Source organism: Condylostylus longicornis, unplaced genomic scaffold (assembly GCF_029603195.1).
Source record: "Condylostylus longicornis isolate FDR11 unplaced genomic scaffold, ASM2960319v2 ptg000155l, whole genome shotgun sequence".
NCBI classification, from domain to species: domain Eukaryota; kingdom Metazoa; phylum Arthropoda; class Insecta; order Diptera; family Dolichopodidae; genus Condylostylus; species Condylostylus longicornis.
Window position 1 is genome coordinate 46,924 of NW_026578123.1, and position 25,636 is coordinate 72,559.

The 25,636-nt window shown below is 25.7% G+C and overlaps 1 protein-coding gene across 1 annotated transcript in view; it reads left to right on the forward strand.

Moving 5' to 3' along the window:
- Positions 1–244: 244 nt before the first annotated feature.
- The window catches only part of LOC129615955 (neuropeptide CCHamide-2 receptor-like), an 84,702-nt gene continuing 59,310 nt past the window's right edge, over positions 245–25,636 (forward strand). The window contains exon 1 of the mRNA XM_055531397.1: positions 245–370. The gene's annotated coding sequence lies outside the window, so the exon portion shown is untranslated. The remainder of the gene's footprint in view (positions 371–25,636) is intronic.

Consider the following 25,636-nt stretch of genomic DNA (forward strand, 5'->3'; position numbering starts at 1 on the left):
ACTATTTCAAATGTGTATATGGTTTGTGTGCGAAAAAGACAAAAAATAACAAGTAAAAATAAAATGGTGAAAATTTTATTTGAGTAATTTTAAGTTGGTGGTGATTTTATTAATAAAAATTTTTATGATTAATTTTATAGCGGGTTCAAAAATAAAAAAAAAAAAACAAATTATAAGAGAAAAATAAAATTTAATTTAATTTTATTTAACAAATTAAATATTGGTTATACTACTGTATATATATGTGTGTATAGAATAAAATAAAATGAAATTTATTCTGGTGAAATTTTAATTAGTTAAAATTTAAAAGAAGAAAAAATTCTAGATATAAAAATAAAATGATTTTGGGAGAAATGAATAAAAAATAAAGGTGAGTTTATTTTAATTTTTTTTTTGTTTTAAAAGTGCATAACAAATTATTACATTAAATTTACCGTTTCTTAACCCATTTCAAGAACGATATCGCCTGAGTTATGTCGCCGGGTGTATACTTGGTAACAGGATTGAGTACATATGTAAGATATATGAGAGGACTACAACTCTGTTTTGAGTCGAAATATTCGTTCGCCCATATTTTTCTTTAGTAATCTGCAATCTATAATGTGCAGCCCATTTAAATTAATTATAGTAAAAAAAATTCCTGGACTATTTGAATTGTAGAACTGCTTGCATTATTTATATTTTTACACAGAGAATAAATTTAATTAGAATAGCCATTATTACTACTATATCTTATGAATTATATTTGCAAAATTTCATAAGAAATAATATTATTTATATTATAATCTAAGCTTGTTGTGCTCTGTATTTAGACATTTTAAGAATATGCTATTTTGCCTTATTTAATTCGAAGCGATTTTAATACAGCCTAAACTTACTTGTTATACTGAAGAATTATACTGAAGAAAAAATCGCAGGACTTCTATGGTATTTCTCAATTTGTTTCAATTTTTATGACGCGGTTCTTTTGTCACGACCTGCCCATTTTGAACAATAAATTGAACTATAATTGACCTAATCTATATGAATATATTTTACCATAAAAGCAAAATATGAGAGTAATCCTGTTATTTTGGTACAAATACAAATAATATGTAATCAAAAGTGTAAAATTTTAAATGTAAAAAAAAATATAAAATTATTAATGTAAAATTTTATACATATATAATCCGAGAGAGGCCAGGAATATAAAATTTAATTTATATCTGTTTTGCACAACATATAATTATATTTAAATTCTTACGCTTGCATAATGAAATTTCTATTAAATTTTTTAATAAACCAGAAATAAATACCAAAAATCTAATAATATTTAATAAAAATATTTTTAATTAACAATTTCAATAGTTGCTTTTAAAAACAGAAAAGTAAATAATTTTCATTTCCTGGTATGTTCTTGGGAAATTTAATAAAAGGCAAAAAATTTTATGGCAAAAAATTTTACTACATTTTGTATATAGTGCAGAAATCAAAACAAAATTCTATTTCTATATAATCTCCACAATAGTTTTTAAATTTCCGAAATTTTCTGTTTTTGAGGATTTCTTTTGTAATTTAGTATTGTAATCTTATTTAACCTTCATTTATAGATTTCTTAATATTATAGATTAACTATAAAATTTTATTGATGAAAAATAATAAAGGTATTAAAAAAAAAGGAAAACCCAAAAACTAAAATACATTTGGGAATAACCGCAAAAAAAAAATCAGAACTTCAAGTTCCTAAAAGCAAAATGCAAAAACTAAAACAAGTAGAAATTCTTGAGTTAAAAAATTAACAAGTTTGTTTTTGACTATAAAAGGATTCTAAACATAAAGAAAAATGGTTTTTCTAAAAATTCGATAAATTTATTTTTTCATTTTCTCATAAATTATGGGATTAACCCGGAAATATTTTAGTTATGTACGAACTGTGCCTAAGAGTATACGAATCGAACGAATTAATATAGATTAGGTTTCAATATGAAAACATTTACTTTGTGTTTATTGCACTCTTGTCTTCAAGATAAATAAGTTCTTTTAGTATAAAAGAACTTATTTTTTTAAATAGGTGATTGTAGGCGAATATATTTTAAACTATACGCGGATATCTTGATTCTAAAACCCGTGACCGTAATTGGTACTTCATATTGTTGATTCAATAATTTATGCTAGTTATCTACTAGAAATTAAAAATTATTGTTACAGGCTCAAAAACTTACATTTTTTCTTGACAACAATTCTTAATCAAAAAGGTTGAGTTTATTATTCAATATTTCTCCTATTACTCCAAAAGTTAGGCAATATCTAATATTACTCCTAAGCTTAGGCAACTTTTTCCTTATTCTTAAAATATTTACAAAGCAAACAAGCGTTGATTTGCCATTCTGCATCGGATATTGGGATTTCAAGAACTAGCTCCTTAAACAATAGTGATTGCAAACTTACAAATGTTAAGTATATATAATAATTATGAATTGATTATGTATATGTGACCTCAAATGATAAGGTAATAATGTCAAATGATTTTTAGATCTAATTTTATTAATTTAAACTTAAATAGTGTAAAGCTACCTACCTTATATTATTAATTTTAACAACTATTACTCCTAAGGGTAGGCAATTTTTTCCTTATTCTTAAAATATCAAATCATCTTCGTGTTTCGAGAATTCTTATTTTATTTTGTTGCTATTGATGGACAATTTAAATTCTTGCGTTAATAAAATAGCACTTTATTGGCCTAGTAAAACAAAAGAAGAAAAATTCAACTAACCGGAAATTTAATTTAGTATTAATTTAGGCGTTATAGCCTACATACAAGTTGTATTTTCAAATTATTAATTTTATTTTTAAAGATAATAAACAAAAAAAAAATTGTTTTTATCAAATTTTCGCTCCTATTGTAAAGAGGCATTGATCTTCTATCAAAAAATAGATTAATTTCAAAATTTAAATCGGATTAATTTTAATTTTTTTCTTTTATATTAATTGTCATGTAAAAATAGAACGATTTTATAAAAAAAACAGGAACAAGTAATCAACGGAAACAATTAGGGCTTGTAAAATGGTACGTCATTTCCTTTAAACACTTTAACGACTAGAACTTATATTTATGGTCGTAATTTATACCGAAATAATAAATAATTCACTATTGCATACATTTAGGAAATGTATTTTTTTATTAGTATTAGTATTAACAAAGAACGTTTTCGAATTGATTAAGAAAGTCGCTTGCTGGTAAGGCTTTTAAGAGTCTAAATAATTTAAAAAATATTGTAATTGTAATATAGCGGCTGAATTTAATATTTAATAAATTATTATAATAATAAATTATATTTATAAATTAGGGGATATAGAAAAATTTTATTTAGGAAACAAAATTCACAGAATCTACAGAGACTTTATTAGTTTTCTCAAGCACTCTGCCAAAAAATTCGGTAAGCAGACGTGAAGAAAGATAGATGAATACGCAAAGTAATATACCTTTTCCATATATATACTTTTTTCAAATGTGTTAGAAATATTATTGAAGATATTAAAAATTCTCACGTCTGATAACATTCCAACACCCATGTGAGGGAATTTTTTACAAATTTCAAGAAAAACGAGATTAAAAAAAAAATATTTGAAAATTTTATCGTACATTGAACTCGTCCATTTCAAAATTAATATTTCATTCAACATAAATTTCATATTATCAAAGGAATTAACGTATAGAATAAAATAAAGTGGGCAAAGATTCTCTCACTTCATATAAGAGTTTTCTTAACAAAATCAAATTTTCTTTTTTTCATTCTAATTTTAATAATGTCCTTTAGATTTAACATCATTGTTATATTCCGGTTTCAAAAATAATATTTTATAATGATGACTCGAAGTAATTTAGAACCAGAAAAAAAATGAAACTTTTTTCCGAAAAGTTATACAAGTAATTTTAGAGTCAATTTTATAAATGGATTAAGGGTATTTAAAAAAGCAAAAAAAAAAAAGAGAGATTTACTCCGATATTGCTTAAAGATTTTTTTTTTACAAATTTTTATTGTTCTCTTTTACAAATAAATTTCATTTTATCCTGATAACTTTGAATATAAAAATTTTAATGTACCTATATAACAGTAATATTTTATATTGTATTATACTCTCTATAAATGTCTAAAAGTGTAAGGTGTCTATATAAAAGAAAATATCCTGTTGATTTTTTTTTTGTTTTTTTATTATTCAGAAGAATTAAAAGATTTATTTAAAATTTTAATGGGGTGTAACAAAATTATATAACGATTATGTGTAATATCTATTTAGAGATATTATGTACTTTGAAAGGGCAACAATGATGATAAGCCATCGTTGAAATTAGTTTAATCACCAAAAATAATTGTTATTTTCTACACTTTTTGACATTTTATTTTTTTTTTAAGAAAAATTTATTATATTTAACCCTAAGTTAGGTGCATCAACAAAATTACACATTTAATCTCTAGGGGCCTCTAGTGATTTCATTGCTATAACTGATTCAGAAAATCAAAACATAACTCTTAATTTAATCTTAAAATAACAAGAAAAATATTAAATTTTTCTTAAAGCTAGTAATTTTTACTTTAGCCGAGTTAAATGTCAAATCCGAATCCGAATTAAGTCCGAATTATCACCCAGATCTTTTGCTTTGAATTCGAAACAAAATACTAAAAGTTGTTTAAAAAAATTTTAAGATTTTGAAGAAATTTACTTTTAGAAAAGAACGTTACTTAACGCGGTTGTGCGGGGTCAACACCCAAATGGAGGCATAGAAATGTGTACTAGTATATACTAGTTCAGGTTCTGTTCACAACTAATTTTTGTAGTTGACAGAAAATTAATAATAGATGAACTAAAGGCAGGTTCGAAGTTTTCTTACATATTTCAAAACTATGATTACATAATATGAACCTAAGTAAGGTTTATATTGGAACCTACATAATACACCTTCATTTTTAATAAATTTTTGATTACTAAGGACCTTGAGTAAAGTACTGAACAAAATAAAATCTCAAAATGTAATCTATAACTTCTACTTCCCAATAATATAAATCTGTATAATTCAATAAATTTTTCACAAGAAATTAACTCGTAAAATTACGATTATGTGTAATAAACTCCTTTCCTGTCCAGTGTTGTTGTAACCCATTCGGCAGGATGTCATTAAAATTTTTTCCAATATACATTTAAAAATCATTGTATATACAATTTTTTTATCGAATTAAAATGTGTCATCATAAACGCCAGTTAATTTCCAGCATTTCCTATATTTGAACAATTAAATTTAATTGAAAATTTTTTTTTTTATTTTTTAAAATATTCAGACGATAAAAAATATTGCAATACGTAATTGAATTTATTGAATGACCTTGATTTTTTTTTTACTCGTTTTACAATAAATCTTTAAAATGCAGCGGAAATTAATTTTGTTCATAAAATTTTATAAGTAATTTATTGTTGAGGAAAGTGCTTATTTTATATGTAATATATTTGAGTATTGCCATGCCAATTTAATTATCGATAATATAATAATATAAGTGTTTTGATTCAGTTAATGTGATATTTTAATTTAAACCAAGAAATGAGAGTCTACAGCTACTCATTATTGGATATTCAATAAAATTCTTTTAGGTTAACTTGTGAAGTTAAATTAAAGCGGAACTCGTACTTTTTCAACTCAAAAATATTTTTAAACTGTTTAAGCTCTAATCCAAGTTATCCCTTATTAACCAATTTACTCTCAAATATATTTTAATACTAGTTTCAATATCTTTCCTCTCTGCTCTTTTTTCAATTTATAAACTTGAACTGTAAATATTAGCATTTGAGTTGTTCAAATAAGAAAATTTCTCTAATAATTTCAAATAAAATATTGAACATTTTTTTATCTGAGTAAATGAGTAAATTACTCAATTACAGTTTTTGTTTATTTATTTTATCTCTGTTTCACCTATTAATTACATAAAAATAATAATAAAATAAAATAATTTAAGTGAACTCAATCAGAAGATTCTTTTCCCATATCTCCAATGTATATGTGAGTTTTCACTGAATATATACCGTGTATAGGTATTAGACAATGTGAGTTTCTTCTTTTAGGTAAGCAAACTCACTGACATGATGATGATTTAATTTAAAGAAAAAAATCAATTAATTAATGCCACAAGAAATAATTTAAACCCTCCGGAAATAATTAAAAAAGATTTGAGAAAAAAAAAAGGAAAATACAAATATCTTGATAACAATTTAGAAGACGCCCGGGAAGCATGTATAATTAATTTTTTTTTATTTTATTTTGGCAATGATTTTTGTAAAAGAGAGGTGAAAATAATTAATTGTATTTTTTTTTATTTAATTCTCTTTAAGTAAGAGAGTTATTTTCTTTCGGTATAAGGCAAAAATTTAAAAAAAAAAATTCATGAAAATAAAATTCAAAACATGAGGAAATTTTTCTAAAAGTGAAAAACAAAGCATTTAACGTTAGTTACAGGTTGAAATTACCTGAAATTTTTAATAAAAAAAGTAGTAAAAAATTTCGTTACGGACTAACTTACATAGTCCATGAGTTTAAATTGACCCTCTACGACAGTGTGGACCTGTCTTCAGAAGGAGGGAGGATAACATACTTCTTCTTGGGCCGGAGCCCTTCTGCCGAATCGGACCACTTACTATTTGTTGAGAACGAACAATAGAAAACAATTCTTCGGGGGCTGCATGCTACGGAGCTTCTGAGAGACTATGACCAGAAGCGATTTAAAAGATTTTAGGGATCTTTCTCTATCAGGTAAGAATTATCACCGTGTAGTGTAACTACAAACCTAGGGGGCACCTCAGTGGGCTGGACCTAGTAACTTAAAAGACGTACAGGTTCTGTGGGGAAAAAGGTCAGACTTCAGTACATCTTCTGGAAGAGTGTGAGAAGGTTCTTATACGTGGTCGCGGTGCACTATTACCCCGGTTTTACAAGTCTATAAATTTAATGAGACTCGTAAATAAAAGGCTTTCGCATATCAAAATGGTATGTGATAACATCAAATTTCTGATGTCAAGTTTCCGGTGAAAACTAATTTCTCCATAAATAGCTTAAATAGACTATTTTTATGAAGATACTAGGTCTGCCGGTTTGTTTGTGTATTCGTACATGTTAATTTCGGCTTAACCGATTTTGATCAACAAATATGTATACATAATTATTTTTAAACGCAACTTAGAAAATCTTATTTCTTTTGATTCGTTACTTTGCAATTGAGAACATTTGTATAATTGATTTACAAATTAAATCTAAAAAATCGTAGGTGTCTTGTTGCTCTAACAAAGTTTTTTTTTAAAAAAATTTTTAATTCAATTTTCAGTTCAATTAATTTAATTAATTCCAAATATTTTAAATTTCTGTGATATTAAAAAATGTTTGCCAGTAATAAAGAAATTAAATTGATAAAAAATTTTTTCTAATTAATTTCCCATGGGAATTGGGGAAGGAAAAACGTTCATTTTCGATTAAATTTTTCAAAATATCACAAAGAATTGCATTTGCAATTGGGACATTTTTTGAATGAAAATTAATTAAAATTAATAATTTTTAAAAATTTAAGTTTAAATATAAATAAAATGGTGGTTTTCATACGTTCCGCGTATGTTTACATATTAATTTAAATATTTTTATTTTTATGCGAAATTTTCGAAATTCAATATTTATTTTTAATATTAATAACGAAAAAACAAAACTCAAACATTCTATTGTGGTAAAAATTGTGATTGTGTACATTAAGGATAATAACGTATTCGGAAAGTATGTAATACATTTTGCATATAAGGTACTCGGCATGGTATTATCCATTACCCTTAGGTCCTGGAGTTTTTAATATTTAAATATTTACGTATATTTTAATTATATTGTTATATGTATAATTTAGCCACCTCACTCACCCTACAACCGAGCAATTTTCTGTGAAACAAAGAATTTCATTTATTAATATTTTGGTTTATACGAAATTATAAACATGCACATTATATGGTTTAAGTTATATAATTCCATAAATTTATTAGAAATATTATGTGAAAAACAATATATGTCAATAGTACATACGTTTTGCTTTAATGATTCAAGATGAATTAGAAAAAATTTTAGGTATTTTCCGGAAAATAATTTTCCTGTTGCATCCATCATGTTTATCATTAATTTATAACTCATTTTAATATTGGTACAAGCAAAAACTTACAATTTTGAGCTTTAAATAAATTTAAAAATTCAGTATTCAAGAGCAATACCCAAGCCAAATTGTTTTTGTCTTGGAAGATTTCACCTTCAATTCAAGTCGTATTATGGACGCTTCAATAAATCAAACCAAATTCAAATAATCAAAATTTTTATTAGAGAAAAAATAAACTTTTTAGACTATAGATTTTAAGGGAATCGAACAGTGGCATCCACCTCATCACACACAGCTCATCGTCAAGAAAACAATTCCGATTTGTTGTTTTTATGTTTCAAGTACAAAACTAGAACTATCTGTAAGTGAATTGAACAGAAGTTCCTCAATGTTGAAAAAACCCTATTCAAAAAACGTCGTTGAGTTAGTAGCGGGCACTCAAACAGGCGCTCGCTTCAGTACCCAACTAGAGCTATCTGTAAGTGAATTAGATAGCAGTTCCTTAAAGTTGAGAAAATGCTGTTTAAAAACAGTTGCGATATCGGAGAGCTAGTACCGTATACTCAAAAAGGTACTTGCTTCAACAGAACATAATATATTACCTTTTCTTGAACTCTGAACGCCTTCAAAAGTGGAATTCATCTTTAGGCTGAACTCAATCTGAAATTGGAGAGTCTATAAAATTTTTCGAAATATATCTAGTCTCAAAATGTGAGAACGACACATATTTATTTGTAATACGCGAAAATTAAACAATAAGACAAAATTATACGGCGATGCTCGTACTACTGTAATTTAGAAATGAGTTAAGCATGAAGACTGTCAAAATAAATTTGAACATAAACACAAAAAACATACTAGCTATATAAAACTTATGTATCCAGGTAATAATATTTTATTATAAAGACTGTAATCCGATTATATACGAAGATACGAAGATTTTCAATCAGCTCAAAAATCATTAATTTTGACATATCACTCTTTGCTCTAGTGTCTTATACTTAAAATACATCCTTTTTTATATAACTTTTTTTAATAAATTTTATATTACTCACAAAAAAATATATTTTTATGAATCCAATAATTTGTTCAATGTCGAAACTTTACATTCAAATTCACTTAAATGGAAAAACAGTAGTAAGAATGTATGTATAGTAGGTTTTTCACCACCATTACAACGTTAATATTAATTTTTGTTTTGTTTTTAGCTGGAAAAAATTTATTCAACCAAAAAATAACATTTTTTTTTTGCATCCAATTTTGGTATTTTTAGTGAATTTTTTTCGTAATTTCTTCAATCCATTAACTGTTTTTAATTTAATAAAATATAAAAATTATTATGATCTTAATAACGTTTTTTCTTCCGTTATGGTTATAATATGCATTAAAAAAATTAACAACAACACAAACCGAAGAAAAATTATTAATCCAAATATTCAATTGTAACCAAAAACCAAAATTCTATAATAAATTTTTCAATTTATGAAGACGTTCTGACATTCCAAAAGAAGAAGAGGAAATTTATTATAAGAATAACGAAAATTTTCAATAAATTTCAGCAACATTTAGTATGAGGCCCCTATAATGAGCGGGAGCCTCTCAATTCCAAAAAAGTTTTATAAGAAAATCATTTTGTATATAAATCGTCGTCCATTAAAAGTGTTGATAGCAAATAAAATATTTTTATGCTTAATATTTTGTATAAATGTTTCCAAGTATAATCATTTTTGTGGCCTTATAATGATGCTTTTATGATTAAAAATATTAAATTTTTATCTAAAAAAAATATCAACATTAAAAAATATAATTGAAAATTTTCATTCAGGACCACATAAATTAATGCAAAATTTTTTCCAAAAATGAAATTTAACAGTCTTTTGTTTTAGACTACTTGTTTAATCCATTAGCGGACTATGAAATTAAATTTTTTTTCTGTACACTTTAAGAATTTCAAAAATTCCAAGAAGAAGAAAATTATTTAAACGACATTATTATAGACTTGCTTGAGTATAAAATGGCGTCGATATAAGGAAACGATAAAAAAAATTGAGTTGATTGTGTCAACTCTGTGATACTCGCATAAATATTTTTTCAGAATTTAATGATAAAAGTTCACATAAAGTTTCTTCAACAATTTAATGGAAAGTTGCTTCTATAACTAAACTTATTTTACTGAAGTTTCAACACTAAAATTTTTAAAATTTAAGGTTCTTCCTAGCTGCACCAAGGGCTATTTTTTCTTGTCAATGCCACTGCTTCATGGGTCAGGAGCGGCACGCAGTCATTGTATACATCCACAACATGATAGACGGGAAATACTCGCACGACTTGCCCAAGATGGTCCTATATAAACCATAAGCCCGGACACATACAGCTTCCATGTGACTTCGCCAAAGGAGCTTGGAATCAAATATCGCACCATACCTGTTGGAATAGTTGCTCAGTTACTAAATTGATGATTGTTATATGCTTTACAATTTCTAAGACATTACTGAATTATTTTGGAAAATTATTTTTATTTTGTTACAGTTACCGTACATACATGATCGGATCCGAATTAAATAGAGTCCCTGCCTCATAAGCAATTCGTATAAGATTGGTCAGCCTGGTTTAAAGTTTTTTCGAGTAATTGCTAGAATTACCTCTCAGATGTCTATATTTTAGCCCTATAAATGGAGTAGTAAATGTATAATACCACTCGAACACTCGTTCGTTTTGGTATAATGAGAATTTAAAATTTTTGGATGATGGTATTGATTTTCATTTTTAAAGCCGTATTAAAAAATTTTTATTATAAAATTCTAACAGTAAAGTTATCTATGATACTCTTATGTATGTAAAGTGTATTTTAAAAATTCTTTATGCAAATCACGTAAATTTGGTATCTTTTTCACAAAGTCACATATTTTCTTGAGGATCTATTAAATAAATTTGACTTTCTTGTTTTTATTTTTTTTTTGTTATATAAGATGCCTTGCTAAATTTCATTTATTATCTAAAATTATTTTAAGAAATTTGAATTAGAAATTTCAACATTTTTTCACACTAAATACTTACGTCCCATGTTATACAATTTAAGGTTTGTTTGAAAAATTTTAATTGATGAATAAATTTACTATTGATTAAAATCTATATTTAAAACACATATGTATCTAAAACACATTATAATGTACACAAACAACATATCTAAAACACATAATGTGTTCAAAATAAACTTGACCTGCTCAATACAAAACAAGACATTTCCGAAAATTTTCTACAGCTATAAGTATAAAGTTATACGAGTATTAACAAAATAAATATATTCACCTCTTATTTCATCTAATTCATCTCATAAGTTTTGTATCCATACTATTTCTCCTTATTTGATAAGCATTAGAATCACACTCCATGATGAGCTTTATAATTATTCTCCCTCTTACAATCAGCCTTTTTTATAGTTTTTCTCCTGGGTGCTCCTTGTTTCGCTTCCCAAGAAAATATAAACTGTTGAATAAATGAGCCTTGTAAATCTTGTAGATTCGTCAAATCTGTACTTATCTAGTATCATGTTGCTTGGGGTGAGTTATAGGACGGAATGAAATTTATTTGAGCGGTCGATTTTTAAGGCGTTCTTTGCCACATTGAAATTTTATGAAAAGGTTACTTTACAGTTGCTGTAAAGCATGGTTTTAGTTATTCCGCTATACTTGCATATAGTTTGGGTAGGAAGCCCATGTTGAAAATTCGAAGACTTTATAATAAATCTTCAGTTTTTTATGATTCTTCTTTCATAAACAATAAGTTTTTGCGAAATAATAAAGAAATAATTTTTGTTCAAAAAAAAAAAAAATTCTATTGAATTTTGACATTTTCAAGAAAATTTAATTGCGAAACCTGAAACTTTATTCGCCATTTTTTTCTATTTTTTCAAGTTTTGAAATTATCAAAACCTCAAATTGTTTGGAACTTTAAAAAATTTATTTATCTGGAGATAACTTTGAAGAACCAGATTTTTTTTTTGCATTTGCATCTTCTTCAATTTTTTATCGCTCATTTGAAATTTAAATATCCTTAGGTAAATTTTGCACTATAAAACACTACAAAAAAAAAATTTTCTCTTTACTTTCGTAAAACTATTTGAAGTACTTTCTTAATTTCAAAAGAATGAAAAATCTTTATTTCGCGTAAAAATTCAATCAGAAATTCTAAAAACGAAAAATTTTGCGCATTTACATTTTGAATGGGAAGGGGTAAAGCAATGAGAAAAAAAAATATTAAAGTTCGAAGTTCTGAATAAGCACTAAATTTTAATAACTATCATTCTATATAGATAGTAACCGTACTGTTTGACATTGTAAAGAATTTATTGTATCGAATGGTATCATATATGGGAGGACTCGTTTAATAATGCAGAGCGAGAAAGTATATTGAGCTGTGTATATAGACGAGTGCATAAATTCTAAAAAATTCTGCTCAATTCTAAAATAATGAGAGTACCACTCTCAGTATAGCCAGTAAAGTGGTGAACCTAATATTTCATTTTAAATTTAAAGAAACAGTGCTAATAGATGTTGCAACACTGAGAATACCCCAGAGTTGCCATATTCAATTGTGTTTCTCTTTGAATTTTTTTCATGTTTGCATCCATTTCATTCTTTTCGTTATTTTCATCCTCTTACCAACTAAAATTTTCGTTCTCATTTTTTTCTTTTTTCATTAACTAACTTTCACAATCTTTGGGTATCTGTTTCATAACTTTTGTTTTCTATTATTAAAAGTAAATTGCAACTCTATGATTTTCCCAAAATAATAAATTTCTTGTTCTACTAAAATAATCTTTCTTAATTATCAGATTTTTTATTGAGTGAATCGCTAAAAGAAAATCACCATTTTGTTTATTTTGTTGAAAATTAAATTTCATTAGTGGAATTTACTGGTACAACAGTAATTACAAAAATAATTGCTGTTTAAAAACTTGATGGTGTACCATAAGAACTCCTTTTCACGATTGTTGTATGCTGGTTGGGGAAGGTTTCACTCTTGTGCAGGAATTAGTGCTGTTTTTTTAATTAATAATGAAAAAGTATAGTTTATAATTAAAATTGCGTTTTATGGAAATATTGAGTGATTGAAGTTTTAAAGAATTATGATTTTATTATTTTTGTATACATACTTTGTTATTTGAAAAAAATTTCTAATGATTCATTAAAAACATTAAATGAATTTATAAGAAATTTTTAATTCTACAAAATTTATTTAAAAATTAATTATATTTCTGGTAATTTTATCGTTATGTTCAAAAAATATTGCTACCAAATATTGAACAATAAATAACATTTCCGAAAGATGTTTACAATGGTAGCAGTAATGACAGCAGACACAATTGCAACATTTTATTAAGTAGTTAATGTAAAAGAAAATGATTCGCAATTAATATTTACATGCGGCAAGTAAAATATTCCCACTGCATAAACGCACTGACACATCAATAGAATGGCGGGTCGATATTTTGCTAAAAATAGTTTATCTACATTTTCATATAATACTGAAGAGTATTGCCGCCGAAAACTCAACATACGAAATTTTGTGCCATCACATATCCTGTCTTATTACGTTATATATAACACTGTCATTAAATAGAGAAATCTGGGAAATTCTTATATTAAATCCTGCATTTAATTTCGTTTTCCTCAATTAGTTTTAGAAGAATTCTTACAAAAAAATTCCCAAGTTAAATATATGATTTAATTATTTAGAGTTTGACTTCTCTGTTTTTGCGTCACTTTATCAATCATGTGGGAATAGCCGGAAAAAATTTGTAAATAGAATTCAATTTTGTATTAGAAATTCATTTATTTAGGAATAATAGCTCTGGAATTTCAAAAAATAACTTCGGAATTAAATTATTAAAAATTTCGCATTTATTTCCCATATCAAAAAGAACAAAAAGAAAACCCCATCTACCGGAATTTTGATACGTAAATGCTACTCTCTCTAATAATAATGAAGTAGTTGGAAGTTTTATACACACCCAATACAATTTTAGATTGGAACACAATAATGATTTAATTTAAAAAATAGAACGCAAAAAAAATTTTTAAACCTATGTTATGTAAAATTTATTTTCTCTGAGAATATTTTCACAAACCCCCAATACCTACATATAATAATTTCGACAATAATTTTGAGAAAATTTACGTAATTTTCTAACTTTAAAATAAAATATAATTATAAAATTTTATTACATATTAGCAATTCACAATAGAATCATGTACATTATAATATAATAAATATTTACAATAATATTATGTAAATATTTTTGAACAACAGCAATATTCTTTATTGTTTAAAGAAGCACATTTAGAATTTCCATATTATATAAGTATGTACCTATGTATATAATTTAAATTATTAATTTATTTCGAAAATATATTCAATATACATACGTATATATACAATTTAAATATATTATGTATTTTATGTATATATAGATGTAAAAGTTATGTAATCAATAAAATTATATTGTGAATAATAAAAAATGTATTTTACATTATTAAAGTAATTTTCATTAAAATTTATTAGAAAAAAAAAAAAAAACAAAATTTATACAATAACTTGACTTGTTTTGTGTTTTTTGTTTATAAATAATATTAAGCTTCCCCTACTCCCTACCCGCTCTACCTCACACTCGTCTTCACCCAAAAATTTAATTGTTATTAGAATATAATGAGGTATTTTTTATTTTATTATTTTTCAAATACATTATTATTGATAATGTGAATAGGAGCAGGAACCTTGTTAAAAGACTTGTTAATAATAATTGCCATATACAATACTTGTAAATAATTAAATTGATGTTTTTTAATAGGCGTTTATAGGATCTGAATTTTTGTTTTTTTTTTAATAACTTATTCCAAATTAATTAATTATTATTTGAATTTTATCAAGATGTCAGATCAGAAGAGTGAACATGAAGAAAATTAATAATAATATATTAAAATTAATAATATGTTGATTTTTAACCTTTAAATCTATAAACAAAATTTCTAATTTGTACGTCTATGAATATATTTATAGGTTATTGAATATTAAGAGCCTTCAATAAGGATAATTAATTGTTTTTCATTAATAAATAAATATTTATAATAGAAATTGATTTTTTTTTTGGTTTTTTCAATTTGAATTATTTTATTTAGTGTGTGTGTTTTTTTTAAGGTTCTTATGTTACCAAACGTTCCATTATAATTTGTTTGTTAATGTATAGATATATACGTTGTGTCTTGCATCGCAGATCTCTTATTATACTATAAAAACCTTGAAATTTTCTAAAGAAATAATTATGCTAATATTCAAATGATAAATTTGATGTGGTCAGTATATAAGAGACTGCATGGTATATTTTCATAGTTTAGCTTTTTGAGGGACTAACAAAGCTATTCTTATACCGGAGCACTTCTCCGGAATCGGGTCGCATACTGTTCGAACAGATCTAAGAAAAGAATCACGGAGGAGGCGGTCAAGCGCTGGAGAAATCTTTTGGAGTTACGACAGTTCAAGGAGCTTCTGAGAGACTATGACCAAAACCGATTTAAAAAAATTGTAAGGTTGGGAAGGAATTATGTAAGAATTCTCATTTATCAGCTTCCGCTGGTAGGGGAAGAATCAGAGAACGGATACAAGAAATCCTTTCTATGGTGGTAGCGATACGCTGTACCCGTTTGTAAAAATCTGCGATTATGAACACGACCTTTAAACATTTATTTCGAATTCTAACCAGAGTTTGTAATTTTCTAAAATAAATATATAAATTTCGTTCTTAATGAAGGTTCATGATATGGGATCCCTAAAATTTTCGACTCAAATTTGGAATTTAGATTTTCAATTTCAAGAAACGCCATTAGTTAGTTCCTTAGAAATATGTATTAAACATATCAAAATTGGCCCTTGTAATAAAAATTCGACTTTTGAGCCCTAGTATTGCTGAAATATTTTCCAGTTTGTTGTATTAACAATCTAATTTGTTTGTATATCTCTGAGAAATATATTATCGTGCCATTACATAACTTCCCTTATTGTAAATAGAGGAACAAAATTAAGTATGAAATATTTAGGAAAAGAAAATTTTTTTTTTGCCACAATTTATGGTAATCTGATTTTAAGGACATTATTTTTATTTAAGATTTAAATTGTTATTAGATTTGGTCTTTTTTTAGATCTTATATAATTTTAATTTTTTTAAATACCTATTTACATATTATATAAATAGTGTGGGGTAATTTTTTTTTGTTATTAATTTATAATAAATCCCGAATTATTTCATTCTTATTTAGTTTTGTTGTAAAAAAATTCCAGGAAATAGGTACAATGTCTAGGTGTTGATGAAAATAAAATTTTGAAAAAAAATTTCGTATATGGTATAATAATTTAGATATGAGAATGATTAAAAGATTTTCAGAGAGGGCCGGAACTTGCAATCAGAAAACAAATGTTCGAGAATGATAAAATCTGTCCGGAATACACTACATAAAAATGTGAATTGGTTCATACAATTTTGGTCTAACCTAGATTTGGGTCGCATGGCCGTTCTGATGTTTCTCCCTCGGAGTGACATCGAAGCTGTGATAGGGGTCATAACTGGGCACAGTCTGATTAACGAATATGCCAGCAGGATTAAACGCCTTGGTAAGGATCTCTGAAGGATCTGCGGTGACGAGGAAGAGAAGGAAATGGTGGCTCATCTTCTGTGGTCATGTCCGGTTTTGGCAGGGGGGGGGGGAGGGGGAGATATAATGAATACAATATAAGTTGGTAATATTTTGAGATAAAATTAGTATAGAAAATTATTATATAAATTAAACCATTTAAGGCTTACATTTTATTCGAATTTTTAATTAAAATTAAATTTTTTAATTTACAACAAAGCAATTTTTATTTAAATTACATTTAATTTAAATTAAATTTAAAATTTTATTATTCCGATTATTGTTATTATTTTATTTCAATAAAATTAAGAAAAAGGTCGAAAAAAATTTTGCTTATTGAACCCTTCGTAATCATTTCAAGGGAATTGATTTAGATTAAATAAACAAAATTACAAAAGGCATTTCTTAATAGAAAATTAATATATTTTTTAATAAAAAAGTTAAAATTAAAGACTAAGGATCCTTATATTTTCCATTTCAAGTCCTGATATTGGTCATCTTATGACTCAAATCCATAGTATGTTCACAATCTTCAAAAGAAATAAAATAATCCCAAAATTTTATTGATTTTATTATTAACATTTTTCCTATTTAACATAAATTTTATAAATCTTACGTAATCTATAGCAGCTTAACACGAGCAGACGTATTTCTATATGTAGTTTACGAATATTTTCGACAAGTCTGTATTATAAAATGAAGGTTACCTTAAAGCCTTAAATTGTACTAATATTTACGATCATTAAAAATTTTTTGCATTATCATTTTTTGTAATTACAAAAATCTTTATTTTATATAAGGGTTTTTTTTTTCCTATAAATTCCTGGAAATATTTTTTTGGGTTTTTTCTATATTTTTAAGATTTTACTTTGAAGTACAAAGAATTCATGAATTACATTTGAGTATTAAAATCATTATATTCACATTATGATTAATATATAGAAAAAGGAAAAACATGTAATAATGCAATTATATTTGACTATAAAAAGAAAATCATCACCTATTAAGATTAAGATGAAAATTAAGATGAGTAAATATAGAAGATGGGACTTAAATATTTTCACAAAAAAAACAGAAATGTTTTCTTTGTATAGTATTCAAGGAGATTCAGGAATAATTACCCATAAAATTAAATTAACAAAGCGATTACATTTACGATATGCAAAATTATAGTGTAAAAATAATTGTTTTAAGTACTTTTAAAACAAGTACATTTAGAGTCTGTTTGTATAACTATAATAAGAATACAATTCAAGAGGTTGTTATAGTCATAGTGTATTTGCTATAAGTATTTATGAACCATGGTACTTGGTGATTTTTTTTCATATTACTTGTAAAATAAAATTGTAAAAATTAACACAAAAATATTAATTTATTTTTATTGATTACCAAACTATAACACTTCTGCTCACAGAGAAGACGGACTTCAAGTAGATATCGAAAAATAGATTCAAGAAAACAACAGTAGTATTTGGTAGATTGGAACCGATATAGTGAAACCGTAATACATCCAGGTCAATCAAAGACAAAATATTCTGTACCCACATAAAATCGATTCTGGTGTACGGCAGTTAAACTTGATTTATTTCAAAATCGAATAACCAGAGGTTGTTCCTCAATGATGTGAAGATAACAAATTTTGGTAGAACAGTAAGATATCCAGGGCAATCAAAGATAAAATATTCTGGTCCACCATAAAATATTCTGTAGTTATAAGCAAATTTTGGGTGAATGACTTGTGAAGAAGCTATTATGCAACCATTCCCGTAGACCATTAAAAATTCATGGAATGCGGAAGCCAAGTTTATTTGATAAAAAAACTCTTTACGATATAGTGTACGCGTTAAAGATTTGTCTAAGACAAAAAAAAAAACTAATACTTTAATATTCCTACAAAACTCTTTAAACTGCAATATACAAAAAATGGGACTGTTTAATAACTGAGTACATATTTAATAAGTATCATTTATTATCATTATCATCATTTAATATTATCATTATTATTAAATCTAAAGACGACTGTTAAAACCAAACATAGTTAAGGATTATAGTTCGTAAACAGGGATAATAAAGTTTTTTGCAAAAATAATCTTCATCATTTTGTTGGCATAGATATATCATAGTTATTAAATTTATATTATAGAAGATTATTATAAGATGATTATCATTATTATTATGAATTTAATATAGTTTCTTCTTTAATAAATTCATTTATTATGTATATTAGTACATAAAATTAAATTGAAAGAAAGAAATGATATATTTTATTATAATAAAATCGTAGACGAAAATAATCTACTTCTTAAGTAATTAACATTATTTTCAAAATGAAACTTCCCATAATACCCTAAATTAATATCATTTTACTCTTCTTTACAAACCTAAGAATAAATACAGGTCTATTGTACAGGTATCATTGCGTTTCTGGCCAGTGTTTAACTTGCCATTTTACTTGAAAATTTAATTGAATATTTAAGGTATTGACCATGCAAGATAGTCATGCAATTTCTTCATGCAGTTTGGTAATACAATTTTTTAGATCAGGTTGGTAATACGGTTTAGTTATGTAAGTTAGTCATACCTTTATGCAAATCATTTGTACTATTATTTCGTGAAGACCGGTCATACAATTTTATTAGATAAGTTGTTTATGGAAATTGGTGATGCTGGTTACTAAATAATATCGTTTTTTCTAATTCTGTTGCTTCCTAATGCTTTAACACATACACGAAGTCTTACTTATTTGGAGAATGTTTCTTTTAACGTTGTTTCATCTATTCAAACGGGAGTTTTTATGTTCTTAATTCACTTAGTTTAAGTTTGTCTGATCTTTGTAAATGGCCCAATTATAAGATTACCATACTATTCGATTCACAAAGTCATTCACATATAGATTAATATTATTGATATCGTATTTACCTACCAATTTCTCTATAGCATTATTCTCGATCTGTTCGTTAATTCACGGAAAATGCTAGAAATTTTGAGTTTTCATAATAGCAGAAGCGGACCGTTTAGAAGAACATTGCATTCTCACAATTGTAGGTCTTTGCATTTTATTTCTATTATTATAAAGTTATTCTTATGGCTAGACTTTTCAGAAATTTTAATATTTTTTTCTGTAAATTAATCATACCTCCCCACTTCTCATAGATGATAACAGTGTTGCTTAATAAATGATTAAACGACGTCTTATCCCTTCATCTTTTCGCACAATAGTTAAACGTTTAATAGAAGCAAATCATTTGTAATAAAAATAATTTTTTATTCAATATAATTTTCTGGCACATGACGTAGATTAGTTTTGCAGTGGAAAGGTCGCAAAGAATTCTGAGCACGAAATATTCATTTACTTTTACTCGTATTATATTGTTTTTTTTTCTAAACTTTTCTATAATAAAATTTATAACAATTAAAATTTTCATGAAATCTCATTACATAAAATTTTATTTTTAATTGAATAGCAAAAAGAAACAAAAAATCATAGTAAAGAAGCGCCAATCAAATATGATTGAAAATTAATTTCCGTTATCAAAGGGAACCTTAAAAAAAATCAAACATAATGATTGAAAATTCTAAAGAATCTTGCTGATTTTATTCAAGCAGACACATAGACTTTAACTTCTACTTTTAAACATTGTTGTTAAACTTAATTAACATAGCAAACAATTGGCTGTCAAATTTAATGTTGATGAAAAATCCTTGAAGATTCAGTCAATATTGAAACCATTACACAATAGAAATATTCAATTAGATTGAAATGAAATTTCATTTTTCTTTACTTTGTTAATCCTCCATATATATGTACATAAAGTTATTTGAATGCTTTCAACGCGAAATGTGTGAGCCGCAAAAATACAATTCGCATTGTGCCATACAATGTTTGAATTTTTATTTTTTATTGGAAACATAAAACATTTCTAATAGAATTAAAAATAGAAAACAATAGCTGCTATATTCGTCGTTGAATGGATTAGAGAAGGTATTGTGATCGCATTAAATTTCACGTATCATTTTTAGAAGATCATAGGTTAAGGCGAGAGGAGGGTGGGGAGAATTGCGGTCGATATATTGACAGGGACATTACAGACTTAAGACTTGTCTCGGGAGGCTGTGATATATGACGCAATCAGTTGACACAAATCAGAAGAAAAACGGGAATAAACAAAATTTTGCCATATTATGCAAATCTTCTACAATTTGTTCTGTTATTCGAAAAGTTTAGAATATTAATTTTCTTTATAAATGAGTAATGAATATACTAATTAACTTCTTTGAGGCAATTTCAAAATAAAGGCCCTCTCTTATTTTACATTTTTAAAATTTGAAGTCTACTCATGTTTATATATAAAATATACCCACTTTTAATTTGTAGTCTTAATTTAAAAAATCATTTAAAAATATTTAAAATTACCCTTTTGAGAAGGTACCCAAAAATATAAGATTACAATTGATTGGTAAAAGAGAATTATTGATGACATAGGTCTTTTGTTAAGGTTGCAAAAAAAATTATATACAGCCATCATTAAAATTAATTGGAATAAATTGGTCTCGCTTATTTTTTATAAAATTCTCTTGATACTGAAAAAGGTTTTCACTAAAATATAAGTACATTTCGATAAGGGCTACAAAGACCCTGTGTTACCTTTTGGGACAAAAATTTTAACAACAAATAACAAGAAGTGAGTATGACAACGGTATTAAATGTCGATTAGCAAAGGATCTTTGAAAAATATTTTTTGAATAAATTTGGTATCCTTATACCTGCACTAATTTTGTTTATTTTTAATTGAATCCAGTAGAGTACAAGTTATGGAACTAGACAGCATTGCCACCCATATGAAACGAGTTATTAAAATCAAAGGGGAGCTACTCGAGCTAAATTAATTTCTCGCCATTTTATATATATAAAATATCTAAATCTTTACTCGTACACTAACGTTCCTATACTGAATTTTGTTACCAACCTAAAAGTATGCAATAGAACGATTTTTTAATAATATAACACTTATTTACACGGAACTTCGTTTAAACAATAAAACCTTATTTATTATTGTTGAAAAAATTGTTTCTACTATATACAAACTACTGATTTGATTCGACCTTTTGATCCGATTTACAAAATCGATTTTAAATGTTATTTCACTTGATTCCATTACTTTCAATATCCTTAAAAAAAATACTACACATTCATATAAACACATTTTGGTTAAAAAAAAAAAACAAATTTATTCCACAAAATTTTCAAAATTGAATTTTAACTATACAAAATATTTCATTTTATAATATGTGTGAAGGTCAAAGAAAATTTTAGAAATTAAAAGCCAAAAAATGATTGTTGATAAATTTTCAAAGTGGAAAAATAAAAATCCGATTAAGTGTAATAAAAAATAAATTACGATATTAGGATTTTATATAAGAACCCTGTTATTTTATTCAATCAGCCTAACAGTAATAATTCGAAACAGTTGAAATGGGTTGTAGTGTAACAAATTCAGAGAATAATCATAATTTTATTCTTCCATTTTCAAATTAACAAAATTTTAGTTTTAAAAACTCGTGTTAAAATTTTTAATAATAAAAATAAATTACGATAAAACTTTTAAATTCTAATAATTATTGCAAGCAAACTTAAATTCTATTCAAATTTAGATCAACTTCAATTTTAAAAATCTTATTTTATATATTTTTTTCAATTGTATTTAAATTTATTTAAAAATATTCTTGTACAAACTTATTTTTTAATAAAAGCAAATAACAACCATTTTTATAACAATTTTAAATCGTATCACGTATTGTACATACAATAATCAAAGTTCAACGAGTGCAATTTTTTAAGATAAAATTAGTTACGTTATTGAATTTTGCTACGATATACTTTTTTTGATTCAGAACTATAAATATAAACGAAATCTGATGTGAACAGCACATAATTGAATGAATTGTGTATTTCTTAAATTTTATTGAAAAATTTTCAATAAATCTTTTGTTATTTGTTTGACGCAAATGGTAGGTATAACAACATTTGCATACACATTTAAAATTTTTAGAAGATTCGTAATTTTCATATATTGTTTTGGGAATTATTTTGCTTAAAAATTATTCCCCTAACAAAAGTTTAGGTTCCGAACCTTGAATCCTCTGATATTTATGTATAAATTTCGTTGTCACAGTTGAAATGAAAAAATTTTAAAGAATTCAAAAGTTTTAAAAAAAATATTTTAAAAATTTAATATCGTCTCGTAGGAAATATACAATTAATGGGACTTAATAGACCCAAAAAATTATCGAGTTTGTAAATCGATATATTACAATATCTCTAAAGTATATTCAAATATTAAATACAACAGTTCACAAATAGGCCGATAAAGGGACCAGTATACTGATAGACCAGGAAATCAGTTGCCTCTCTTTGAAAATAAACTACGCTTCTATATCTTAGGGAATGTCATTCTTGTTGAAAACGTGATGTGCGAAATTTAGTACAATTACAATACCTTCCTTATTTAACACACGTAGGGAGAGGGAGGAGACAGAAAATATTCTATTCAGTTTATTTTTAAATTTGTTGATTTTCTTTAAACAAATATCAAATAAAGATGGAACTATAATATAATATAGTTTATTTTGAGATAGATACATACATACATATGTGTTGATATTCATATACGGGGAACAAGTAGTTGATATACGAAACAACTCAATAACTGAATAATTTCAACTTTTCAAGTTGATTAGAATTGGATTTTTTTTTTTGTGGAAACTTGATGATAAATCTTGATTTTATTTATGGAAGAAATCTAAATTAAGTTATAAAAAAAAAATATTATTCAATGTAAATTTCAACAACTAGTAGCTAGTTTGATGATATTTTAAAATGAAATTTGTATATAAGTGGAAATAAAATGAAAATTTCATATAGTAGGAGTAAATCACATTCAATTTAAAAATCACTGAGAAATCATTTTGATTTGAAAATGAAAAATCAGACAATTTATATTATTTATGTATATGTATGTGTGTACTTGTGTATGTGAATATAAATATACTATTTATTGTTTTATTTAATTTAAATAAATTGGTCCATAAAACAAATTCAATACCACAAAACTAGTTTAAATAAATAAATACCATCAATAATTTCACAATTGAAATTTTTGAAATTTTTTTGGATTTATTCGAAATATTACTTGTGATAAAGCTCTAAATGACCTGATACATGCGTACATACGTATACATAATATTAAGAGCCATTTGCAAATACATATTTACATTTCACCAAACCCTTGGAAATAGATAAAATCCTATAACATAAGAAATGTTTCAATGATTTGTCTGATGAAAATTAAGATAATTTAATGATGAAATAATTTGTCTGATGAAATTTAAGATAATTTATTATGATATTAAGATAAATAATGACACTTTTGGAGGCGCACACCATTTGCCGTTAGCTTATAAAATAGAAAAAACTTAAAATTATGGAAATATAAGGGGTCGAACATTCAAACTCGAATTACGAGTTTCGAGACTCAATAATTTGAGAGAAAATGAATGTGAAAACAAGTTTCTTGCTCAAGCCGAAAGTTAGGTAAGCAGATGCATTAAGCATATTTTAATTGAGGTTAAATAAATTCATTTTTCATGAATTTTATTCAAAATTTGTACATGATTCTTCTAAAATGTACGAACAATAAAATGGTAATTTAGAGGAACAAAAAAAAATTTTATAAGTTTATATGCAAAGCCTTCTCTCCTTAAATTTAGTGAGAAATTAGTGCATTCTTAAGCTTCAAAAAAAAAATTTTCGTAAAATATATTTAATGAGTGAAAATTAAAAATTTATTTTTCAGTTGAAAATTTACCGTATTGTGTTTCTTAAAGTGACGCAAGTGAATTCTTTCCATAACTTGTATGAAATATTAGATTTTTGTTGAGAAATATAAAAAACACTTTCGAATCTTCTTAATATCTTCAAGTTACAAAAAATTTTAGTTATTCTTTAGATATATTTAAGCCTAAAGGTATGCCGTGTAATTTTATAAATAATCCTTTTTTTAAATACGTCACTGCGCGATAAGTATTTCGTGTATTGTAATGTTTTTAATATACACAAGGATTATTTGAAAAAGAAAGCTATTTTAGTATAAGTTGCAGTTAGGTAGATTAATTTTATTGTAATGAAGCACTAAATATTAATTTTGAATTTTATAAACAATTTTAATTATTGAGTATTTTATAATATTTGGATTATATTATGTATAACGTTATAATTATGTATAAGTCGTTCGAATTCATTAGAAGGGTTGTTCTTGATGGAGTATTGTAGGGTTTTGTCCTGCACCTAGTTTGGGTGTACTGTTACGCCCACTTTGCAATCTACAATCTACAATTTATAGCTATCAAATTAAAATTTACTAAATATTTAGGTACTATATTTTGTTACGATAACATATATTCAATTCACTTTTAGGGTGTAGAAGTAAATACAGCCACAATAATCAATAGAATTTTCAAAATTTTATTATAGACACGAATCATTTATATTTTAATTGGTTTGTCCTCTTCTTCTTCTTCCTCTTGTATTAGGCGGAGTGCCTGTTTTAAACATTATTTCCAGCTCTGCCTTTTATTAGCCTTGTAAGGTTGATGTTCAAAATTCTTTTGGGCGGTCTTCGATCCCTTCTCATTTAGCTTACTGATTATGGCTATTTTTGCAGGTTAATTTTAACCCATTCTATTGACAACATCTCTCCGATGTCATTTGTCACGGATATAGCGAATAATGACCGGAATCTTAGATTTTTCTC